The following is a 19,274-nucleotide window of genomic DNA, read 5'->3' as shown; positions in this document are numbered from 1 at the left end:
AAAACTCAACTCAGGCCTGAAAGCAACAAGCAAGGGATAGTGAAGGCTTTAGAGTTTTTGTAACTGGCCAAATACAAGGCTTCATTGGTTCTTGAAGGGTCAATTGCTTCATGTAATTAGGCTTTTTGTTGATTTACTTTTATACATTGTATACTATGGCAGGAATAAGCAGTTCAATAGAAGGTGAAATGCTAGTGGTTTCACTGAACGCCACTGCCCTTGCAAGAGTTGGATACGGAGCGTTGTAAGATCTTGGAACACTGAATCTGAGATGTAAAGTATTTAAAGTCTGTAGTAATAATGGTTTTGTAAAAAAAAGACACACTCTTTCTCTCAGTTTACATTTCTTTATGCCGTATATTTTATTTTACATATATCTTTAAACTATGTAAATTAGTAAATAATGCACATATACTAATTATGAAATTCATATTCAACTGACAATGCTCAGTAAAAAATAGTATAAGTTCCTATTTAAGTGCATTTATAACAAAGATTATTCATTGCACTAAAAAAGTACTCTGATGATGAGCATTTATCTTCATGAAATTCTTATGTGCACTCATCCTTCCCAGTGATAATCTAAATAATTCATTTGTCACAAGAAAATGAATGCTTTCAACCTATATTTGTATGATTCTCAAGCAAGCATAAATATTCCTTCACGCACTTACAGCACCTGTCTCTACCTGGTTCTGAAGTTTAAAAAATCCAGCTTTCAGCTGGAAACCTCACATACCATTCAGCCAAGTATAATTCATATAAGCTGTTGTAGTCATTTGACTGACATCAGAGTGAAGGGCAAACACTCAATAAAAATGGTTAATTCATACAAGCCTTTGTCTACCATCTATGTTTTGTATAGTGACACATATTCAAGTCCTCTCAGGCATTTCCCCTACAGCCTTCATGATTTCTAAATTATGGATTAAGAGCAAATTCAAACTTATTTGAGAAATAACACAACCCCTTACACAGAGGTGGAAGAAGTGGCAGTAGGGAAACAAGGCTTGGAAGAAGAAATATCCTAAGGGGAAAGCCAAATTACTGGTAACTATGAGGGACACCCTCTTAGAAGTAAATAAACATGGGAGCAGTGATTATTTAGCTGAAAAGGCAGCATCTCATGGGAAAGCCATGACTGGCACTAACTGAGCAGCAGTTACAGAGAGAACATTCACTTTCTTAAGTATTTTGAATCATCTACACATCACCCATTTTCAAAAATGAGGCATTATAATAATAGTAATATCAATAATAATAAAAGAAAATTATTTATCTATATCAAACTGCTTTTCCTGCCAGTATGATAATGTATTGGGAAATTATGAACAGAGGCATCATTTGTAAATAGCAAGTCTAACTCTGCTGCAATATGTACCAAATCAAGAGTCTATTATCTACCACCATATCTCATATATTACTTCAAGGTTTACCTTGCCTGCTTCATTTGCCCTTCTTATCCCATTAACAGTCTGTCATCACACTGATGCACATTATTCTGTCTAGTGCATACATCTCATCCTCCTGAATGTTCAGGCCCCAGTGTGCTAAAACCTCTTTTACTATGTCATTCCACCTTCTCCTCAAACTACCTCAGCAGGTAGATACTCCTCCTTGCTCTTTTTCCTTCTACCACATAAACCCTCTTTGTCAGTCACTTTTCACTCATCCTCTCCATATGCCTAAGCCATTTCAGTATGCCCTTGTAAGCCCTCTAAACTAGACTATGCTCACTACCACAATTCTCCCTAATGCTGTTGTTTCTAACACAATTAAGCCACCTCATGCCATGTACTGTCCTTTGGCACTTCGTTTTCAGGACATCTACCCCCCCTATCTACCCCTTTTCTTTCCTCTACATTCTCTGCCCAACACTCAAACCCATACAACACTGTAGGGGTTATAATACCTTCAAGCATATTCATCTTTCTCCTTAAAGATATTTACCTTTCTTTCCTTCCACAATGCTCCTCAAAACACCTAAAACCATAACCATCTCTTCCATTCTATGACTCTATTCAGCCCCATGGTTCCACCTACAGCAACATATAATCCTAAGCACCTGATGCATTTCACTTTCCTCTGGTTCTCCTTGCACCTGATGCATTTCACTTTCCTCTGGTTCTCCTTGCACCCGATGCATTTCACTTTCCTCTGGTTCTCCTTGCACTTGATGCATTTCACTTTCCTCTGGTTCTCCTTAAGCTAACACTCAAACCATGTTGTCTCAAACACCTGCTAACCCTTATTACCTTACTCTCGTTCATGCTGACTTTCAACATTCTCATCCAGTTCTTATAGTTTCTCACTAGAACCTGCCACCAAAGATATATCATCTGCAAACAGTAACTGATTCATCTCCCATGCTACCCACCTCCAGCATACTCCAGACCAGCCTCTTATTCCAGGAACCTGATTTACCTCCCTCAATCCATAAATATTATAAAAGTTCATGTTGACATCACACAGCCTTGACACAGACCTAACTTCAATGGGAACCCCTCACATTCCTCTTCCATACTTCCACACATACCTTACACTCCATATAAAAACTTCTCACGGTATTTAGTTACTTTCCATTTACTCTCCATACGACATCTCTGTCAACTTTAGTATTTGCCTTCTCTAAATTCATGAATGTCACATACAATAACTTTCTCCTAGGTCTTAGAACACATAATCTTCAAATGCCTGGTCCACATACCCTCTACCTCTCCTGAAACCAAATGGCTTCTCCCTACTTAACTTCTCCATGCATAACAACACCTTCTAACTCATCACTCCCATACATTTATAATTTTTTTTCATTATACTTAATCAGTTTCCCACGTCAGCGAGGTAGTGCCTGGAAACAGATGAAGAATGGCCCATCCATTCATATACACACACACAGGAGAGATTGAGTGCAAAATTGAAAAAAGGTGACAGCGAATGACATAAGGGGAGTGGGGGAGGAATGGGATATATCTAGGGAGGCAGTGATGGCTTGCGCAAAAGATGCTTGTGGCATGAGAAAGGTGGGAGATAGGCAGATTAGAAAGGGTAGTGAGTGGTGGGATGAAGAAGTAAGATTAATATTGAAAGAGAAGAGGGAAGCATTTGGTCGATTTCTGCTGAGAAATAGCGCAAATGACTGGGGGATGTATAAAAGAAAGAGGCAGGAGGTCAAGAGAAAGGTGCAAGAGGTGAAAAAGAGGGCAAATGAGAGTTGGGGTGAGAGAGTATCATTAAATCTAAGGGAGAATAAAAAGATGTTTTGAAAGGAGTTATATAAAGTGCGTAAGACAAAAGAACAAATGGGAACATTGGTGAAGGGGCAAATAGGGATGTAATAACAAGTAGTAGTGAAGTGAGAGGGAGATGGAGTAAGTATTTTGAAGGTTTGTTGAATGTGTTTGATGATAGAGTGGCAGATATAGGGTGTTTTAGTCAAGGTGGTGTGCGAAGTGAAAGGGTCAGGGAGAATGATTTGGTAAACAGAAAAGAGGTAGTGAAAGCTTTGTGGAAGATGAAAGCCGGCAAGACAGCAGGTTGGGATGGTATTGATGTGGAATTTATTAAAAAAGGGGATGACTGTGTTGGTGACTGGTTGGTGAGGATATTCAATGTATGTATGGCTCATGCTGAAGTGCCTGAGGATTGGCAGAATGCATGCATACTGCCATTGTACAAAGGCAAAGGGGATAAAGATGACTGTTCAAATTACAGAGCTATAAGTTTTTTGAGAATTCTGGGGAAATTATATGGGGGGGTGTTGACTGAGAGGGTGAAGACATATACAGAGCATCAGATTGGGGAAGAGCAGTGTAGTTTCAGAAGTGGTAGAGGATGTGTGGATCAGGTGTTTGCTTTGAAGAATGTATGTGAGATATACTTAGAAAAACAAATGGATTTGTATGTAGCATTTATGGATCTGGAGAAGGCATATGACAGAGTTGATAAAGATGCTCAGTGGAAGGTATTAAGAGTATATGGTGGTGTGGGAGGCAAGTTGCTAGAAGCAGTGAAAAGTTTTTATCGAGGATGTAAGGCATGTGTACGTATAGGAAGAGAGGAAAGTGATTGGTTCTCAGTGAATGTTGGTTTGAGGCAGAGGTGTGTGATGTCTCCATGTTTGTTTAATTTGTTTATGGAAGGCATTTCTAGAGAGGTGAATGCAAGAATTTTGGAGAGAGGGGCAAGTATGCAGTCTGTTGTGGATGAGAGGGCTTGGGAAGTGAGTCAGTTGTTGTTCACTGATGATACAGTGCTGATGGCTGATTCAGATGAGAAACTGCAGAACTTGGTGACTGAGTTTGGTGAAGTGTGTGAATGAAGAACACTGAGAGTAAATGCAAATACGAGCAAGGTTACTAGGTTCTGTAGGGTTGAGGGACAAGTAAATTAGGGAGTTAAGTTTGAATGGAGAGAAACTGGAGGAAGTGAAGTGTTCTAGATATCACGCACCCCTGCCGCAAACCAACATTCACTGAGAACCAATCACTTTCCTCTCTTCCTACATGTACACATGCCTTACATCCTCGACAAAAACTTTTCACTGCTTCTAACAACTTACCTCCCACACCATATATTCTTAATACCTTCCACAGAGCATCTCTATCAACTCTATCATATGCCTTCTCCAGATCCATAAATGCTACATACAAATCCATTTGCTTTTCTAAGTATTTCTCACATACATTCTTCAAAGCAAACACCTGATCCACACCTGCTCTACCACTTCTGAAACCACACTGCTCCTTCCCAATCTGATGCTCTGTACATGTCTTCACCCTCTAAATCAATACCCTCCCATATAATTTCCCAGAAATACTCAACAAACTTATACCTCTGTAATTTGAGCACTCACCTTTGTCCCCTTTGCCTTTGTACAATGGCACTATGCAAGCATTACGCCAATCCTCAGGCAACTCACCATGAATCATACATACATTAAATAACCTTACCAACCAGTTAACAACACAGTCACCCTCTTTTTTAATAAATTCCACTGGGGATAGGGAAGTAAGAATACTTCCCATGCATTCCTCACATGCCGTAGACGGCGACTAAAGGGGATGGGAGTGGGGTGCTAGAAACCCTTCCCTCCTTGTATTTCAACTTTCTAAATGGAGAAACAGAAGAAGGAGTCATGTCGGGAATGCTCATCCTCTTCGAAGGCTCAGATTGGGGAGTCTAAATGTGTGTGGATGTAACCAAGATGAGAGAAAAGGAGAGATAGGTTGTATGTTTGAGGAAAGGAACATGGATGTTTTGGCTCTGAGTGAAACGAAGCTCAAGGGTAAAGGGGAAGAGTGGTTTGGGAATGTCTTGGGGGTAAAGTCAGGGGTTAGTGAGATGACAAGAGCAAGGGAAGGAGTAGCACTACTCCTGAAACAGGAGAGGTGGGAGTAGGTGATTGAGTGTAAGAAAGTAAAATCTAGATTGATATGGGTAAAACTGAAAGTGGATGGAGAGAGATGGGTGATTATTGATGCATATGCACCTGGGCATGAGAAGAAAGATCATGAGAGGCAAGTGTTTTGGGACCAGCTGAGTGAGTGTGTTAGTAGTTTTGATGCACGAGACCAGGTTATAGTGACGAGTGATTTGAATGTAAAGGTGAGTAATGTGGCAGTTGAGGGAATAATTGGTTTACATGGGGTGTTCAGTGTTGTAAATGGAAATGGTGAAGAGCTTGTAGATTTATGTGCTGAAAAAGGACTGTTGATTGGGAATACCTGGTTTAAAAAGAGAGATATACATAAGTATACGTATGTAAGAAGGAGAGATGACCAAAGAGCATTATTGGATTACGTGTTAATTAATAGGTGCGCGAAAGAGAGACTTGTGGATGTTAATGTGCTGAGAGGTGCAACTGGAAGGATGTCTGGTCATTATCTTGTAGAAGCAAAGGTGAAGATTTGTAGAGGTTTTCAGAAAAGAAGAGAGAATGTTGGGGTGAAGAGAGTGGCGAGAGTATGTGGGCTTGGGAAGGAGACTTTTGTGAGGAAGTACCAGGAGAGACTGAGTACAGAATGGAAAAAAGGTGAGAACAAAGGATGTAACGGGAGTGGGGAAGAAATGGGATGTATGTAGGGAAGCAGTGATGGCTTTTGCAAAAGATGCTTGTGGCATGAGAAGTGTGGGAGAAGGGCAGATTAGAAAGGGTAGTGAGTGGCGGGATGAAGAAGTAAGATTATTAGTGAAAGAGAACAGAGAGGCATTTGAATGATTTTTTGCAGGGAAATAATGCAATTGCCTGGGAGATGTATAAAAGAAAGAGGTAGGAGGTCAAGAGAAAGGTGCAAGTGGCGAAAAAGAGGGCAAATGAGAGTTGGGGTGAAAGAGTATCATTAAATTTTAGGGAGAATAAAAAGACGTTTTGGAAGGAGGTAAATAAAGTGAGTAAGACAAGGGAACAAATGGGAACTTCAGTGAAGGGGGCCAATGGGGAGGTGATAACAAGTAGTGGTGATGTGAGATGGAGTGAGTATTTTGAAGGTTTATTGAATGTGTTAGATGATGGAGTGGCAGATATAGGGTGTTTTGGTCGAGGTGGTGTGCAAAGTGAGAGGGTTAGGGAGAATGATTTGGTAAACAGAGAAGAGGTAGTAAAAACTTTGTGGAAGATGAAAGCCAGCAAGGCAGTGGGTTTGGATGGTACTGCAGTGGAATTTATTAAAAAAAGGGGGGTGACTGTATTGTTGACTGGTTGGTAAGGTTATTTAATGTATGTATGACTCATGGTGAGGTACCTGAGGACTGGCGGAATGCTTGTATAGTGCCATTGTACAAGGGTAAAGGGGATAAGAGTGAGTGCTCAAATTACAGAGGTATAAGTTTGTTGAGTATTCCTGGTAAATTATATGAGAGGGTATTCACTGAGAGGGTGAAGGCATGAACAGAGCATCAGATTGGGGGTATGTGTATTTGCGTGTGTGGACGTGTATGTATATACATGTGTATGGGGGTGGGTTGGGCCATTTCTTTCGTCTGTTTCCTTGCGCTACCTCTCAAACGCGGGAGACAGCAAAAAAAAAAAAAAGAAATATATATATATATATATATATATATATATATATATATATATATATATATATATTTTTTTTTTTGCTTTGTCGCTGTCTCCCGCGTTTGCGAGGTAGCGCAAGGAAACAGACGAAAGAAATGGCCCAACCCACCCCCATACACATGTATATACATACGTCCACACACGCAAATATACATACCTACACAGCTTTCCATGGTTTACCCCAGACGCTTCACATGCCTTGATTCAATCCACTGACAGCACGTCAACCCCGGTATACCACATCGCTCCAATTCACTCTATTCCTTGCCCTCCTTTCACCCTCCTGCATGTTCAGGCCCCGATCACACAAAATCTTTTTCACTCCATCTTTCCACCTCCAATTTGGTCTCCCTCTTCTCCTCGTTCCCTCCACCTCCGACACATATATTCTCTTGGTCAATCTTTCCTCACTCATTCTCTCCATGTGCCCGAACCATTTCAAAACACCCTCTTCTGCTCTCTCAACCACGCTCTTTTTATTTCCACACATCTCTCTTACCCTTACGTTACTTACTCGATCAAACCACCTCACACCACACATTGTCCTCAAACATCTCATTTCCAGTACATCCATCCTCCTGCGCACAACTCTATCCATAGCCCACGCCTCGCAACCATACAACATTGTTGGAACCACCATTCCTTCAAACATACCCATTTTTGCTTTCCGAGATAATGTTCTCGACTTCCACACATTCTTCAAGGCTCCCAGAATTTTCGCCCCCTCCCCCACCCTATGATCCACTTCCGCTTCCATGGTTCCATCTGCTGCCAGATCCACTCCCAGATATCTAAAACACTTCACTTCCTCCAGTTTTTCTCCATTCAAACTCACCTCCCAATTGACTTGACCCTCAACCCTACTGTACCTAATAACCTTGCTCTTATTCATATTTACTCTTAACTTTCTTCTTTCACACACTTTAGCAAACTCAGTCACCAGCTTCTGCAGTTTCTCACATGAATCAGCCACCAGCGCTGTATCATCAGCGAACAACAACTGACTCACTTCCCAAGCTCTCTCATCCACAACAGACTTCATACTTGCCCCTCTTTCCAAAACTCTTGCATTCACCTCCCTAACAACCGCATCCATAAACAAATTAAACAACCATGGAGACATCACACACCCCTGCCGCAAACCTACCATGAGTCATACATACATTAAATAACCTTACCAACCAGTCAACAATACAGTCACCCCCTTTTTTAATAAATTCCACTGCATACCATCCAAACCTGCTGCCTTGCCGGCTTTCATCTTCCGCAAAGCTTTTACTATATATCTTTTTTCCTTTCTTTCAAACTATTCGCCATTTCCCACATTAGCGAGGTAGCGTTAAGAACAGAGGACTGGGCCTTTGAGGGAATATCCTCACTTGGCCACCTTCTCTGTTCCTTCTTTTGGAAAATAAAATTTACTTTCTTACACTCTATCACATACTCCCAGAACTCCTGATTCAGGAGTAGTGCTACTCTTTCCCTTGCTCTTGTCCTCTCACTAACCCCTGACTTTACTCCCAAGACATTCCCAAACCACTCTTCCCCTTTACCCTTTAGCTTCGTTTCACTCAGAGCCAAAACATCCAGGTTCCTTTCCTCAAACATACTACCTATCTCTCCTTTTTTCTCATCTTGGTTACATCCACACACATTTAGACACCCCAATCTGAGCCTTCGAGGAGGATGAGCACTCCTCGCGTGACTCCTTCTTCTGTTTCCCCTTTTAGAAAGTTAAAATACAAGGAGGGGAGGGTTTCTGGCCCCCTGCTCCCGTCCCCTTTAGTCGCCTTCTACGACACGTGAGGAATGCGTGGGAAGTATTCTTAATCCCCTATCCCCAGGGATAGTGTGTGGGGCCTGGATGTGGAAAGGGAGCTGTGGTTTCGGTGCATTATTACATGACAGCTAGAGACTGCGTGTGAATGAATGGGGCCTTTGGTGTTTTTGTGTTGGAGGTGGAGGGAACGAGGAGAAGTGGGAGACCAAATTGGAGGTGGAAGGATGGAGGGAAAAAGATTTTGAGTGATCGGGGCCTGAACATGCAGGAGGGTGAAAGGCGGGCAAGGAATAGAGTGAATTGGATCGATGTGGTATACCGGGGTTGACGTGCTGTCAGTGGATTGGATCAGGGCATGTGAAGCGTCTGGGGTAAACCATGGAAGGTTGTGTGGGGCCTGGATGTGGAAAGGGAGCTGTGGTTTCGGGCATTATTGCATGACAGTTGGAGACTGAGTGTGAACGAATGAGGCCTTTGTTGTCTTTTCCTAGCGCTACCTCGCACACATGAGGGGGGAGGGGGATGGTTTTCCATGTGTGGCGAGGTGGCGATGGGAATGAATAAAGGCAGACAGTGTGAATTGTGTGCATGGGTATATATGTATGTGTCTGTGTGTGTATATAAATGTGTACATTGAGATATATAGGTATGTATATTTGTGTGTGTGGACGTGTGTGTATATGCATGTGTATGGGGGTGGGTTGGGCCATTTCTTTCGTCTGTTTCCTTGCGCTACCTCGCAAACGCAGGAGACAGCGACAAAGCAAAATAAAAGAAAAATAAATAACATTCATACTTGCTGCCTTCATATATTCCTGTTGCCACCCCACCACACATGACGCTAGGAAAAGACAACAAAGGCCACATTTGTTCACACTCAGTCTCTATCTGTCAGGTGTAATGCACCGAAAACCACAGCTCCCTTTCCACATCCAGGCCCCACAAAACTTTCCATGGTTTACCCCAGATGCTTTACATGCCGCAGTTCAATCCATTGACAGCACGTCCATCACTGGTATACCACATGGTTCCTATTCACTCTATTCCTTGCATGCCTTTCACCTTCCTCTACGTTCAGGCCCCGATCACTCAAAATTCTTCTCTCTCCATGCTTCCACCTCCAATTTGGTCTCCCATCTCTTGTTCCCTCTACCTCTGATATATATATCCTCTTTGTCAATCTTTCCTCACTCATTATCTCCATGTGACCAAACCATTTCAACAAACCCTCTTCTGCTCTCTCAACTACACTCTTTTCATTACCACACATCTCTCTTACCCTTACATTACTTACTCGATCAAATTACCTCACATCACATACTGTCCTCAAACATTTCATTTCCAACACAACCACCCTCCTCCACACAACCCAATCTATAGCCCCTGCCTTGCAACCATATAACATTGTTGGAACTATTATTCCTTTAAACATACCCATTTTTGATCTCCAAGATAACATTCTCTCCTTTCACATATTCTTCAGCATTCCCAGAACCTTCGCCCCCTCCCCCACCCTGTGACACTTCCGCTTCCATGGTTCCATCCACTGCTAAATCCACTCCCAAATATCTAAAACGCTTCCTCCAGTTTTTCTCCATTCAAACTTACCTCACAGTTGACTTGTCCCTCAATACTAACGAACATAATAACCTTTCTCTTATTCACATTTACTCTCAGCTTTCTCCTTTCACACACTTTACCAAACAACAACTGACTCACTTCCCAAGCCCTCGCATCTCCAACAGACTACATAGTTACCCCTCTCTCCAAAACTCTTGCATTCACCTCCCTAACCACCCTATCCATAAACAAATTAAACAACCATGGAGACATCATGCACCCCTGCCGCAAATTGACATTCACTGGGAACCAATCACTTTCCTCTCTTCCTAAACATACACATTTCTTACATCTTTGGTAAAAAATTTTCACTGCTTCTAGCAACATACCTTCCACACCATATACTTTTAATACCTTCCACAAAGCATCTCTATCAACCCTATCATATGCCTTCTCCAGACCCATAAATGCTACATACAAATACATCTGTTTTTCAAAGTAATTCTCACATACATTCTTCAAAGGAAATACCTGATCCACACATCCTCTACCACTTCTGAAACGACACTGCTCTTCCCCAATCTGATTCTCTGTTCATGCCTTTACCCTCTCAATCAACACCCTCCCATATAATTTCACAAGAATACTCAACAAACTTGTACCTCTGCAATTTGAACACTCACCTTTGCCTTTGTACAATGACACTATACATGCATTCCACCAATCCTCAGGCACTTCACCATGAACTATACATACATTGAATATCCTTACCAACCAATCAACAATACAATCACCTCCTTTTTTAATAAATTCCACAGGAAAATTTGTGGTGTGAGGAGGTTTGATCGAGTAAGTGATGAAAGGGTAAGAGAGATGTGTGGTAGTAAAAAGAGTGTGGTGGAGAGAGCAAAAGACGGTGTATTGAAATGATTTGGTCATATGGAGAGAATGAGTGAGGGAAGATTGACAAAGAGGATATATGTGTCAGAGGTGGAGGGAACGGGGAGAAGTGGGAGACCAAATTGGAGGTGGAAGGATGGAGTGAAAAAGATTTTGAGTGATTGGGGCCTGAACATACAGGAGGGTGAAAGGTGTGTAAGGAATAGAGTGAATTGGAACAATGTGGTATACCAGGGTCGACATGCTGTCAATGGATTGAACCAGGGATTGTGAAGCATCTGGGTAAACCATGGAAAGTTTTGTGGGGCCTGGATGTGGAAAGGGAGCTGTGGTCTCGGTGCATTACACATGACAGCTAGAGACTGAGTGTGAACAAATGTGGCCTTTGTTGTCTTTTGCTAGTGCTACCTTGCGTGAGCACGGGGAAAGGTGGGGTGCCATTTCATGTGTAGCGGGGTGGCAGCGGGAATGGATGAAGGCAGCAAGTATGAATATGTACATGTGTATTTGTGTATATGTTGGTGGATGTATATGTATGTATACTTTGAAATGTACAGGTATATATATATGTGCAGTGTGTGAGAGTTTATGTACATACATGTGTATGTGGGTGTGTTGGGCGATTCTTTCATGTGTTTCTTTGTGCTACCTTGCTAATGCAGGAGACAGCGACTAAGTATAATAGATAAAATAAATAATAACAATAGTATTGCCAATGATAATGACAATAGTAGTAGTAGTAGTAGTAGTAGTAGTAGTAGTAGTAACAGTAGTAGTAGTAGTAGTAGTAGTAGTAGTAGTAGTAGTAGTAGTAGTAGCAACAATAATAATAATAATAATAATAATAATAATAATAATCTTTCTTTCTTTTCAACTATTCGCCATTTCCCGCGTTAGCGAGGTAGCGTTAAGAACAGAGGACTGGGCTTTTTTGGAATATCCTCACCTGGCCCCCTCTGTTCCTTTTTTTGGAAAATAAAAAAAAAAAAAAAGAGAGGGGAGGATTTCCAGCCCCCCGCTCCCTCCCCTTGTAGTTGCCTTCTACGACACGCAGGGAATACGTGGGAAGTATTCTTAATCCCCTTTCTCCAGGATATATATATATATATATATATATATATATATATATATATATGCAATTGAGTGGGAGATGTATAAAAGAAAGAGACAGGAGGTCAAGAGAAAGGTGGAAGAGGTGAAAAAAAGGGCAAATGAGAGTTGGGGTGAGAGAGTATCATTAAATTTTAGGGAGAATAAAAAGATGTTCTGGAAGGAGGTAAATAAAGTGCGTAAGACAAGGGAGCAAATGGGAACTTCGGTGAAGGGCGCAAGTGGGGAGGAGATAACAAGTAGTGGTGATGTGAGAAGGAGATGGAGTGAGTATTTTGAAGGTTTGTTGAATGTGTTTGACGATAGAGTGGCAGATATAGGGTGTTTTGGTCGAGGTGGTGTGCAAAGTGAGAGGGTTAGGGAAAATGATTTGGTAAACAGAGAAGAGGTAGTGAAAGCTTTGCGGAAGATGAAAGCCGGCAAGGCAGCAGGTTTGCATGGTATTGCAGTGGAATTTATTAAAAAAGGGGGTAACTGTATTGTTGACTGGTTGGTAAGGTTATTTAATGTATGTATGACTCATGGTGAGGTGCCTGAGGATTGGCGGAATGCGTGCATAGTGCCATTGTACAAAGGCAAAGGGGATAAGAGTGAGTGCTCAAATTACAGAGGTATAAGTTTGTTGAGTATTCCTGGTAAATTATATGGGAGGGTATTGACTGAGAGGGTGAAGGCATGTACAGAGCATCAGATTGGGGAAGAGCAGTGTGGTTTCAGAAGTGGTAGAGGATGTGTGGATCAGGTGTTTGCTTTGAAGAATGTATGTGAGAAATACTTAGAAAAGCAAATGGATTTGTATGTAGCATTTATGGATCTGGAGAAGGCATATGATAGAGTTGATAGAGATGCTCTGTGGAAGGTATTAAGAATATATGGTGTGGGAGGAAAGTTGTTAGAAGCAGTGAAAAGTTTTTATCGAGGATGTAAGGCATGTGTACGTGTAGGAAGAGAGGAAAGTGATTGGTTCTCAGTGAATGTAGCTTTGCGGCAGGGGTGTGTGATGTCTCCATGGTTGTTTAATTTGTTTATGGATGGGGTTGTTAGGGAGGTAAATGCAAGAGTTTTGGAAAGAGGGGCAAGTATGAAGTCTGTTGGGGATGAGAGAGCTTGGGAAGTGAGTCAGTTGTTGTTCGCTGATGATACAGCGCTGGTGGCTGATTCATGTGAGAAACTGCAGAAGCTGGTGACTGAGTTTGGAAAAGTGTGTGGAAGAAGAAAGTTAAGAGTAAATGTGAATAAGAGCAAGGTTATTAGGTACAGTAGGGTTGAGGGTCAAGTCAATTGGGAGGTGAGTTTGAATGGAGAAAAACTGGAGGAAGTGAAGTGTTTTAGATATCTGGGAGTGGATCTGGCAGCGGATGGAACCATGGAAGCGGAAGTGGATCATAGGGTGGGGGAGGGGGCGAAAATCCTGGGGGCCTTGAAGAATGTGTGGAAGTCGAGAACATTATCTCGGAAAGCAAAAATGGGTATGTTTGAAGGAATAGTGGTTCCAACAATGTTGTATGGTTGCGAGGCGTGGGCTATGGATAGAGTTGTGCGCAGGAGGATGGATGTCCTGGAAATGAGATGTTTGAGGACAATGTGTGGTGTGAGGTGGTTTGATCGAGTGAGTAACGTAAGGGTAAGAGAGATGTGTGGAAATAAAAAGAGTGTGGTTGAGAGAGCAGAAGAGGGTGTTTTGAAGTGGTTTGGGCACATGGAGAGGATGAGTGAGGAAAGATTGACCAAGAGGATATATGTGTCGGAGGTGGAGGGAACAAGGAGAAGAGGGAGACCAAATTGGAGGTGGAAAGATGGAGTGAAAAAGATTTTGTGTGATCGGGGCCTGAACATGCAGGAGGGTGAAAGGAGGGCAAGGAATAGAGTGAATTGGAGCGATGTGGTATACCGGGGTTGACGTGCTGTCAGTGGATTGAATCAGGGCATGTGAAGCGTCTGGGGTAAACCATGGAAAGCTGTGTAGGTATGTATATTTGCGTGTGTGGACGTATGTATATACATGTGTATGGGGGGGGGGGGGTTGGGCCATTTCTTTCGTCTGTTTCCTTGCGCTACCTCGCAAACGCGGGAGACAGCGACAAAGTATAATAAAAAAATAAAAAAAAATATATATATATATATATATATATATATATATATATATATATATATATATATATATATATATGTATGGGTATCATTCAAAAAGATATTCTGCTCAAAGTAATCATATATGCAACAGTACAAACTGTAAAATGAGTTTGGCGTCTTGAACACAGTCCAGAAACCACGACTAACCACTGGTTATGTGGCTTGTTGCATGATCTATAAAGTTCATCGTATCTGCAATTATGTCGCCACATAAGAGGCACTGATGACCTTTGTGCGCAAGAAAATGCTGCATGTTATGGTAGGTATATGCTGTCTCATTGTCAAAGGTCTCACCACAAACATTGCACTCGATGCATGCACACACAGTTTCTGGTGTGATATAGATAGTGTCCCAGATACATCCTTTTCTTAATTCCAGGTCACGTTCACCAGAAGTAACAGACATATATATATATACACACATGTACATAATTCATACTGTCTGCCTTTATTTATTCCCATTGCCATGCTGCCACACATGGAATAACAACCCCCTTCCCCCTCATGTGTGCGAAGTAGCGCTAGGAAAAGACAACAAAGGCCCTATTCGTTCACACTCAGTCTCTAGCTGTCATGTAATAATGAACCGAAACCACAGCTCCCTTTCCACATCCAGGCCCCACACAACTTTCCATGGTTTACCCCAGATGCTTCACATGCCCTGGTTCAATCCATTGACAGCACGTCGACCCCAGTATACCACATCGTTCCAATTCACTCTATTCCTTGCACACCTTTCACCCTCCTGCATGTTCAGGCTCCGATCACTCAAAATATTTTTCACTCCATCTTTCCATCTCCAATTTGGTCTCCCACTTCTCGTTCCCTCCACCTCTGACACATATATCCTCTTGGTCAATCTTTCCTCACTCATCCTCTCCATGTGACCAAAACATCTCAAAACACCCTCTTCTGCTCTCTCAACCATGCTCTTTTTATTTCCACACATCTCTCTTACCCTTACATTACTTACTCGATCAAACCACCTCACACCACATATTGTCCTCAAACATCTCATTCCCAGCACATCCACCCTCCTGCACACAACTCTATCCATAGCCCACACCTCGCAACCATACAACATTGTTGGAACCACTATTCCTTCAAACATACCCATTTTTGCTTTCCGACATAATGTTCTCGACTACCAAACGTTCTTCAAGGCTCCCAGAATTTTCGCCCCCTCCCCCACCCTATGATTCACTTCCACTTCCATGATTCCATCCGCTGCCAGATCCACTCCCAGATATCTAAAACACTTTACTTCCTCCAGTTTTTCTCCATTCAAACTTACCTCCCAATTGACTTGTCCCTCAACCCTACTGTACCTAATAACCTTGCTCTTATTCACATTTTCTCTTAACTTTCTTCTTTCACACACTTTACCAAACTCAGTCACCAGCTTCTGCAGTTTCTCACATGGATCAGCCACCAGCGCTGTATCATCAGCGAACAACAACTGACTCACTTCCCAAGCTCTCTCATCCACAACAGACTGCATACTTGCCCCTCTTTCCAAAACTCTTGCATTCACCTCCCTAACAACCCCATCCATAAACAAATTAAACAACCATGGAGACATCACACATCCCTGCCGCAAACCTACATTCACTGAGAACCAATCACTTTCCTCTCTCCCTACACGTACACATGCCTTACATCCTCGATAAAAACTTTTCACTGCTTCTAACAACTTGCCTCCCACACCATATATTCTTAATACCTTCCACAGAGCATCTCTATCAACTCTATCATATGCCTTCTCCAGATCCATAAATGCTACATGCAAATCCATTTGCTTTTCTAAGTATTTCTCACATACATTCTTCAAAGCAAACACCTGATCCACACATCCTCTTCCCCAATCTGATGCTCTGTACATGCCTTCACCCTCTCAATCAATACCCTCCCATATAATTTGCCCGGAATACTTAACAGACTTATACCTCTGTAATTTGAGCACTCACTCTTATCCCCTTTGCCTTTGTACAGTGACACTATGCAAGCATTCCGCCAATCCTCAGGCACCTCACCATGAATCATACATACATTAAATAACCTTACCAACCAGTTAATAATATAGTCACCCCCTTTTTTAATAAATTCCACTGCAATACCATCCAAACCTGCTGCCTTGCTGGCTTTCATCTTTCGCAAAGCTTTTACTACCTCTTGTCTTTACCAACTCATTTTCCCTAACCCTCTCACTTTGCACACCACCTCGACCAAAACACCTTATATCTACCACTCTATCATCAAACACATTCAACAAACCTTCAAAATACTCACTCCATCTCCTTCTCACATCACCACTACTTGTTATCACCTCCCCATTAGCCCACTTCACTGAAGTTCCCATTTGCTCCCTTGTCTTACGCACTTTATTTACCTATATATATCCTATATATACATTTATCTATTTATTATTTTGCTTTGTCGCTGTCTCCCGCATTAGTGAGGTAACGCAAGGAAACAGACGAAAGAATGGCCCAACCCACCCACATACACATGTATATACATACACGTCACACACTCAAATATACATACCTATACATCTCAATGTACACATATATATATACACACACAGACATATACATATATACACATGTACATAATTCATACTTTCTGCCTTTATTTATTCCCATCGCCACCTCACCACACATGGAATAAAAGCCCTCTCCCCCCTCATATGTGCGAGGTAGCGCTAAAAAAGACAACAAAGGCCCCATTCGTTCACACTCAGTCTCTAGCTGTCATGTAATAATGCACCGAAACCACAGCTCCCTTTCCACATCCAGGCCCCACAGAACTTTCCATGGTTTGCCCCAGACGCTTCACATGCCCTGGTTCAATCCATTGACAGCACATCAACCCCGGTATACCACATCGTTCCAATTCACTCTATTCCTTGCACGCCTTTCACCCTCCTGCACGTTCAGGCTCCGATCACTCAAAATCTTTTTCACTCCATCTTTCCATCTCCAATTTGGTCTCCCACTTCTCCTCGTTCCCTCCACCTCTGACACATATATCCTCTTGGTCAATCTTTCCTCACTCATTCTCTCCATGTGACCAAACCATTTCAAAACACCCTCTTCTGCTCTCTCAACCACACTCTTTTTATTTCACACATCTCTCTTACCCTTACATTACTTACTTGGTCAAACCACCTCACACCACATATTGTCCTCAAACATCTCATTTCCAGCACATCCACCCTCCTACGCACAACTCTATCCATAGCCCGTGCCTCGCAGCCATACAACATTGTTGGAACCACTATTCCTTCAAACATACCCATTTTTGCTCTCCGAGATAATGTTCTCGACTTCCAAACATTCTTCAAGGCTCCCAGAATTTTTGCCCAATCCCCCACCCTATGATTCACTTTCGCTTCCATGGTTCCATCCGCTGCCAGATCCACTCCCGGATATCTAAAACACTTTACTTCCTCCAGTTTTTCTCCATTCAAACTTACCTCCCAACTAACTTGACCCCCAACCCTACTGTACCTAATAACCTTGCTCTTATTCACATTTACTCTTAACTTTCTTCTTTCACACACTTTACCAAACTCAGTCACCAGCTTCTGCAGTTTCCCACATGAATCAGCCACAAGCGCTGTATCATCAACGAACAACAACTGACTCACTTCCCAAGCTCTCTCATCCACAATAGACTGCATACTTGCCCCTCTTTCCAAAACTCTCGCATTCACCTCCCTAACAACCCCATCCATAAACAAATTAAACAACCATGGAGACATCACACACCCCTGCCGCAAACCTACATTCACTGAGAACCAATCACTTACCTCTCTTCCTACTCGTACACATGCCTTACATTCTCGATAAAAACTTTTCACTGCTTCTAACAACTTGCCTCCCACACCATATATTCTTAATACCTTCCACAGAGCATCTCTATCAACTCTATCATATGCCTTCTCCAGATCCATAAATGCTACATACAAATCCATTTGCTTTTCTAAGTATTTCTCACATACATTTTTCAAAGCAAACACCTGATCCACACAACCTCTACCACTTTTGAAACTACACTGCTCTTCCCCAATCTGATGCTCTGTACATGCCTTCACCCTCTCAATCAATACCCTCCCACATAATTTACCAGGAATACTCAACAAACTTATACCTCTGTAATTTGAGCACTCACTCTTATCCCCTTCGCCTTTGTACAATGGTACTATGCAAGCATTCCTCCAATCCTCAGGCACCTCACCATGAATCATACATACATTAAATAACCTTACCAACAAGTCAACAATACAGTCACCCCCTTTTTTAATAAATTCCACTGCAATACCATCCAAACCTGCTTCCTTGCCGGCTTTCATCTTCCACAACGCTTTTACTACCTCTTCTCTGTTTACCAAATCATTTTCCCTAACCCTCTCACTTTGCACACCACCTCCACTAAAACACCCTATATCTGCCACTCTTATCATCAAACACATTCAACAAACCTTCAAAATACTCACTCCATCTCCTTCTCACATCACCACTACTTGTCATCACCACCCCATTAGCCCCCTTCACTGAAGTTCCCATTTGCTCCCTTGTCTTACGCACTTTATTTACCTCCTTCCAAAACATCCTTTTATTCTCCCTAAAATTTAATGATACTCTCTCACCACTGCTCTCATTTGCCCCGTTTTTCATCTCTTGCACCTTTCTCTTGACCTTTTTCTCTCTCTATATATTTTTTTTTTTG

At 42.0% G+C, this 19,274-nt stretch overlaps 1 protein-coding gene across 1 annotated transcript in view; it reads right to left on the bottom strand.

Moving 5' to 3' along the window:
* The window catches only part of LOC139747080 (uncharacterized), a 488,827-nt gene that overhangs the window by 26,356 nt on the left and 443,197 nt on the right, over nt 1–19,274 (bottom strand). The window lies entirely within an intron of this gene.

The sequence above is a fragment of the Panulirus ornatus genome, chromosome 67 (genome assembly GCF_036320965.1).
Source record: "Panulirus ornatus isolate Po-2019 chromosome 67, ASM3632096v1, whole genome shotgun sequence".
Lineage (NCBI taxonomy): Eukaryota > Metazoa > Arthropoda > Malacostraca > Decapoda > Palinuridae > Panulirus > Panulirus ornatus.
This window is presented reverse-complemented; position numbering and strand designations above follow the sequence as displayed.